Here is a 5,914-nt window from a genome sequence, read left to right as displayed (position 1 = left end):
TAGATGACAAAACAACATTAAAGCATGTTAGCTAACGCTGTTTCGGTTAATATTAGCACTTATAATGTTAATATTATCCCCTGTATTAATTCTAGATACCATAATAGATGGCGAAACAACATTAAAGCATGTTAGCTAACGCTGTTTTGGTTAATATTAGCACTTATAATGTAATATTATCCACTGTATTAATTCTAGATACCATACGGCGAAACAACATTAAAGCATGTTAGCTAACGCTGTTTCGGTTAAAATTAGCACTTATAATGTTAATATTATCCCCTGTATTAATTCTAGATACCGTACTACGTGGCGAAAACAACATTAAAGCGTGATAGCTGACGCTGCTTTCGGTTAATATAAGCACTTATAATGTTAATATTATTCCCTGGTAGTAATTCTAGATACTACACTAGATGGTGAAACAACATCAAAACGCGCTGACAACGTGTTATATTGTTAATTAAACACATTTACCTACCTAACTTACTTTTTTTTTGCAATGTCATGATATTGAATCGTGACTTAAATATTGTGATGCAATTTTTTATATATTACATTAATTGTATATCTCGTATTGAAAAACAAAACGGGAGTAGTGATAAGTGTGCAGAGGTCACAGAACAGACCATTTTTCCTTTATTTTTGTTCACAGAAACGAGTAAAGCGAACGTCGAAATGTGACGTACGAATAGAAATGTGTGTACTTTTTGCTCAGGTGTGTTTATATAGTTGATAAATATAGTTAAACAAATCTGATTGCCTGATCAGATTGCTTATAGATTGTGCTGAAAAAAGGATATAAGACTGTATATAGCACATTCTTATAGCCTCTGAATATACGTTTTAATGTAATGGGGGGAAAGCAGCCTAAAAGCTTTGTGTTCTAAGGGTTCATAAAATAAAAGTTTGTCTGAGTGTGAGCCAACAGAGAATACACTAAATGGCATGTAATATGAAAGATATGTTACACTGATCCAAGGAGAACTAAAGGTATGAGCCAGACCTTCGTCAGCAATGTGTGAACGCATTTGACAATAGTTTGCTGAACTGAAAGCAGAAATAATCACAAACCAATCCCTCTTTGTTAAACCACAAGTAAAACAATTGAAACCAATGCTTTCTTGTTTTTTTCTTGTTATATCTTTTTCTTTCTTATTCTCACCACTATCCATCTCTTTTCTACCGTTTTATCCTCAGGAGGGTTGCGGGGGGTGCTCAGCTGACGTAGGGCGACAGGCGGGGTAAACTCTGGACAGTTCACCAGTCGCAGGGCCATTCTCATCACTAATCTTTTTATTGTTGTTGTTGTTGTTGTTGTTGTTGTTTGTTTCACTTTGAACTGTTTGTTTTAAAGGTACAATATGTAGTATTTATGGGTTTATATAACCCAAAATCCACTTTTGTATACATATTATGTGCTCCTGCATTGTCTAGTCGCTGTATAATAGTTTTTATTTCATTTTCGTAGTGTTTCAAAAAGTCATGTTAAATAACATGACCGCGGACCGCGGTTGCATAGCCACTGTTAGCAGCGAGACGCCATGTTTCTACCGGAGCCTGTAAGGACAAACGCGAGAGAACCAAACAAGCGTCTCTTTACTTGTAGCAGAAGTCCCGCCTCCTCTCTCTCCGCTTCGTCTGCTACGGCCGCGGTAGCTCGCCCTCTCCCTCGCCTCACAAACCTCATCTGCTGACACGGAGAAAGACGACGAGGACGACATTTGACCAGCTGCGGATACCGTAGCGCTCAGGGAAGGGAGGGGGTGAGCATCGCAGCAGGTCTTTGTTGTAAATTTCAGCCTCTCCTCTAGATGGCACTATAAACTACTTATTTCCCCTTTAAGTGTTAAAGTTACACCCTACATTTTCCAGTTAAACTCCGAGCCACTGAGTTACTTATGTAGCTCCAGTATGTTCAGATCATAAACATAACAGGAGAACATTCCTGAATGGAAACAATGTGCTGCCATATGACATAATTAATTATACTTTATGTTCCTTTGAACCCAATGACACGTCCCAGACAGAGAAGCGCAAGATCAAGTAGGATGGGTTCGGAGACAAGTACATTATCTTTGAGAAGGATGTTAGTGACATTGTCCAATCATTTTCTGCCCGAAAAATGTGCAATAATTACATGATCATGAAGCGAAGGTGAGTAAGGATTTCTAAAGGTCGAGGATTGATTAGTCAGCCAGTGTTGAACATTGCTGTGATGCCTCCTCCACCCTCGCTCTGTGGAAATGTATGAGTAAATATGAGCACAGGTGTGGGTTTGTGTCTTGTGTTTGAAAACAGGTTCCTGTCACGGATACATCATTTTAATGAGGTTTTTTTTTTAATCAAGTGCAATCGAACCTTAACAGTTTTCCCCATTTTATTCGTACAGAAAACTGAAATTTGCACACGATTCCTCTTCAAAACCACTTTTTGTTTTGCAAATTGCTCATCATAAATTGCATCATTGTTTTTCTCACTTCGTTCACCTACAAACGCTGACCTTCAAAATGCAGCACCCTGATTACCAGGTTGTTATTGTGTATGAATATATATATATATATATATATATATTATGTTCACACATCTCAGAGTATAAAAGAAGCCTTGAGTAGCCTCTTTGATTTTCTTTGTTGCTCATGTTGTACCTACATACAATATAGTGTTTCTACATAAAATACACATGTAAATGCTGTTTTGAAACAGGAAAATATACAGTTCCCATTGCACTTTAGATTTATTGGAAACATTTGCAATAGACTAATCACACATGAACAGTTTAAATAGCTGAATAAAACCAATATTACAAGGATTACCTCCAAATTCAACACTAAATCCTACTTTCAATGACTTTCAATGCAGTCTCAAAAGTATTCAACCCCCTGAATAGAATTCCTCACAAGAGCACACATTTGCAAATCTCAAAAATCAAAAACCCTTGACTGACTGCAAAAGACCTGCAGCTTTTTATTCTTTTTGAAATAACAGTAATACAGTTTCATCGTTGCATTGTTCATTTTAGTCAGGCGGCTACTTTAAGTTGTAATATTACATATTTTAGATTTTATATCCCATGCATACATGAATCGTTGCATTTGTCTGTTTCAAAGATGTCACAGCCCTCAACCCCCATCCTCTGCCACCAGCGCTTACAACACAATCATAATCATCATGTTGCTCTGAATATTTCAAAAACAAAGAAACTCGGTACTCTTCAGTACTTGAGTAGTCTTTTCACTGCATACTTTTTTACTCTTGTGTAGTTATTTCCCTGAGTAATTTAACTTCTACTTGAGTAATTATTATCTTAAAGTAACAGTACTTTTACTAGAGTGGCCATCACAGTCGCCAAACTTGAACTACATTGAAAATCTCTGATGTGATTTCAAAAAGACAGTTGCAGCATGCAAACCCAAAAATATTAGTGAACTGGAGGCCTTTGCCCATGAGGAATGGGCTAAGATTCCTCAGGAACGCTGCCAGAAACGACTTTGTTACATTGAGAGCTCAATAATAAATAAATAAATAAATAAATAAATATTTTCTGAGGTGGTACTTGGTATAAAAAAGTTTGAGAACTTCTGTCCTGAGTGATAGGGACGTTCAGAATTTCGAGAAATTGAGCCACAGTGTTTGAGACGTGTGGGAAAATGTTAATTGATTGATACTGCGAGTGGTCATATTACTTTTAATTAGGTGATTAATAATTATACTGTTATAACCATAATTGTGGATTATGTCTGTCTGTCTGTCTGTCTGTCTCTAAATTACTATAAGGTTTGACTGTAATGAGTCATCTAAATCAATTCAAGAGCATTGAAAAGAGATGAAACCAGTTAAGAAAATGTGAGCCAGCAATTGTGAAAATGCTATAGTAAAGTACTGTATCATAATGTAAGCACTTTTTACATATACAAACTTAGGGTTTATGATTAAAAATGTTAATAAGACTGTAATAAATGTTAACAAATAAAAGTATTCAGGTGAAGTGGAAGATCAGACTGGAGTGGTTTGCTTATTGAAGCCAAATGTGTTTTTCTATTACGTTACTCTATGTTTTTGAAATAATGGGGTACTCATGAAAACCAGGTCTGGGGAGACTTTATGTCCTGTAACAGTGATGACCACAATGAACTTGAGAACAGGACAAAAACTGGCTTCACTGGTTTCCTGTAAACATTAAAGCAGAATGTAATGTTATTTTTCTTGTGTTTAAACGTCTGAGTGGCCTTTAATTATCATATAATGTTAAAACTTAACTAAAGGCTATTGGCCAGTCAGACATCTGCTTGTGTTATGTGTATTATACAGTATGTAAGAAATGGGGCCAGTTTTTGGTTCCAGGAGGAAACAGACAGGTGTTGTAGCTATGAAATGGATTATAATAATAAAGGTCACCATGGATAAAAACAGGGGACCACATAGCTGAGAAAATCAGTGTCTGTCACATCAATCCTCTACTTTTATCAGCAGGAGAGAGTTGTTAACACCTAACGATGAAGTCTGGCCATGGTTCGTGCTTATTTTTACAGAATAAACTGTGTTTTAACGATCATTTTAAAGTGGATCTCTCTCATCAAACCCTGTCTCCTCAGGCTGCTACAAGCAAACATTCTGCCTCTCTTGCATCATCTTCTTATTAAGCTGCATTTTAAGTGAGGTGTGGTGTGTTTGAGAGCAGTTTGTGTCCAGTCCTCTGGCGCCATCTAGTGTTATAACCATCCTACAAGGTCTGTGTTTGCTTTAGTTGCAGTAATGCAGGTTCACCATTAAGGGGCAGTATTGTACTGTCTCACCCACTCTCTCTCAATTATTATTATTATTATTATTATTATTATTATTATTATTATTATTATTATTATTATTATTATTATTATTATTATTATTATTATTATTATTCAGTTTTCTTTTAATTTACTTTTACATCTTTGTCTTAAAATTATTGGCTGTTTACATTGAAAAAAATAAACTTTTAGTCATTTATTTCACCTTTCAAAATAAAGTCACAATGTGCTTCATGTCAGACATTGCCTTTATATCTATCTATATCTATATCTATATCTATATCTATATCTATATCTATATCTATATACATAGACAATGATCATCTACAACATAAAACTATCTATGCAATGATTATAAACTGCTTGAGATCACAGACTTAATTTAAACGTCATTGTACTCTGAAAACCTTTGTAAAAATGGTAAAATATATGTATATATCATGATAAATTACATGAACACTGCACTACAGGTGAATAAAAGGCAAACACAAACAATTAAAAGTGAAATGGGAATCAGATAAAATAATAAAAATTAAATAAAGCCCCTAAAGGAATAATCTAAGAGAAAAACTTTGCACAACAAAAGCGTTAAGAAGTTAATAGTACAACACACAAGTCTCAGTAAGAAAAAAAAGACTATTAAATGTACCACAGTGTGTTGATTCATATTAACTGCAGGCCAGTGTGTGTGTGTGTGTGTGTGTGTACACTTTGTTTCCTACGGCAAAAACTGCACAAGCCCTCACTTGTTGCAGGTACTGTTCATTAAATGACTTTCACTGTAGTTGTTGAATACTTTCAATGCTGCTCAGGGCGATACTTTTGAGTCACGCGTGGTTGTTTAACGCACCTTCCTGCTCTCACCGCAGGACAACCCCGCATACGGCTGCTGTTCAACCGTTCAGTCCTAAATAAATATGGTTTCTCTGGGAAAAAGAACCCCCTCCACAAATCTATGCACACATACAAAAAGCCTGTTTTTGGTCAAAGTCATATGAAATATGCAAAACATCTGTCAAATTACTCAAAGTACAGAGAATAGCAACTAACAAAACTAATTAGAGGTCAAAATGTGAATCATCAGTTTAGTTGCATAATGTATTTTTTTTTCTTTTAAAAATATGACTCAG

The sequence above is a fragment of the Microchirus variegatus genome, assembly GCF_963457635.1.
Source record: "Microchirus variegatus genome assembly, chromosome: 3".
NCBI classification, from domain to species: Eukaryota; Metazoa; Chordata; class Actinopteri; order Pleuronectiformes; family Soleidae; genus Microchirus; species Microchirus variegatus.
Note: the sequence above shows the minus strand (reverse complement) of the source record.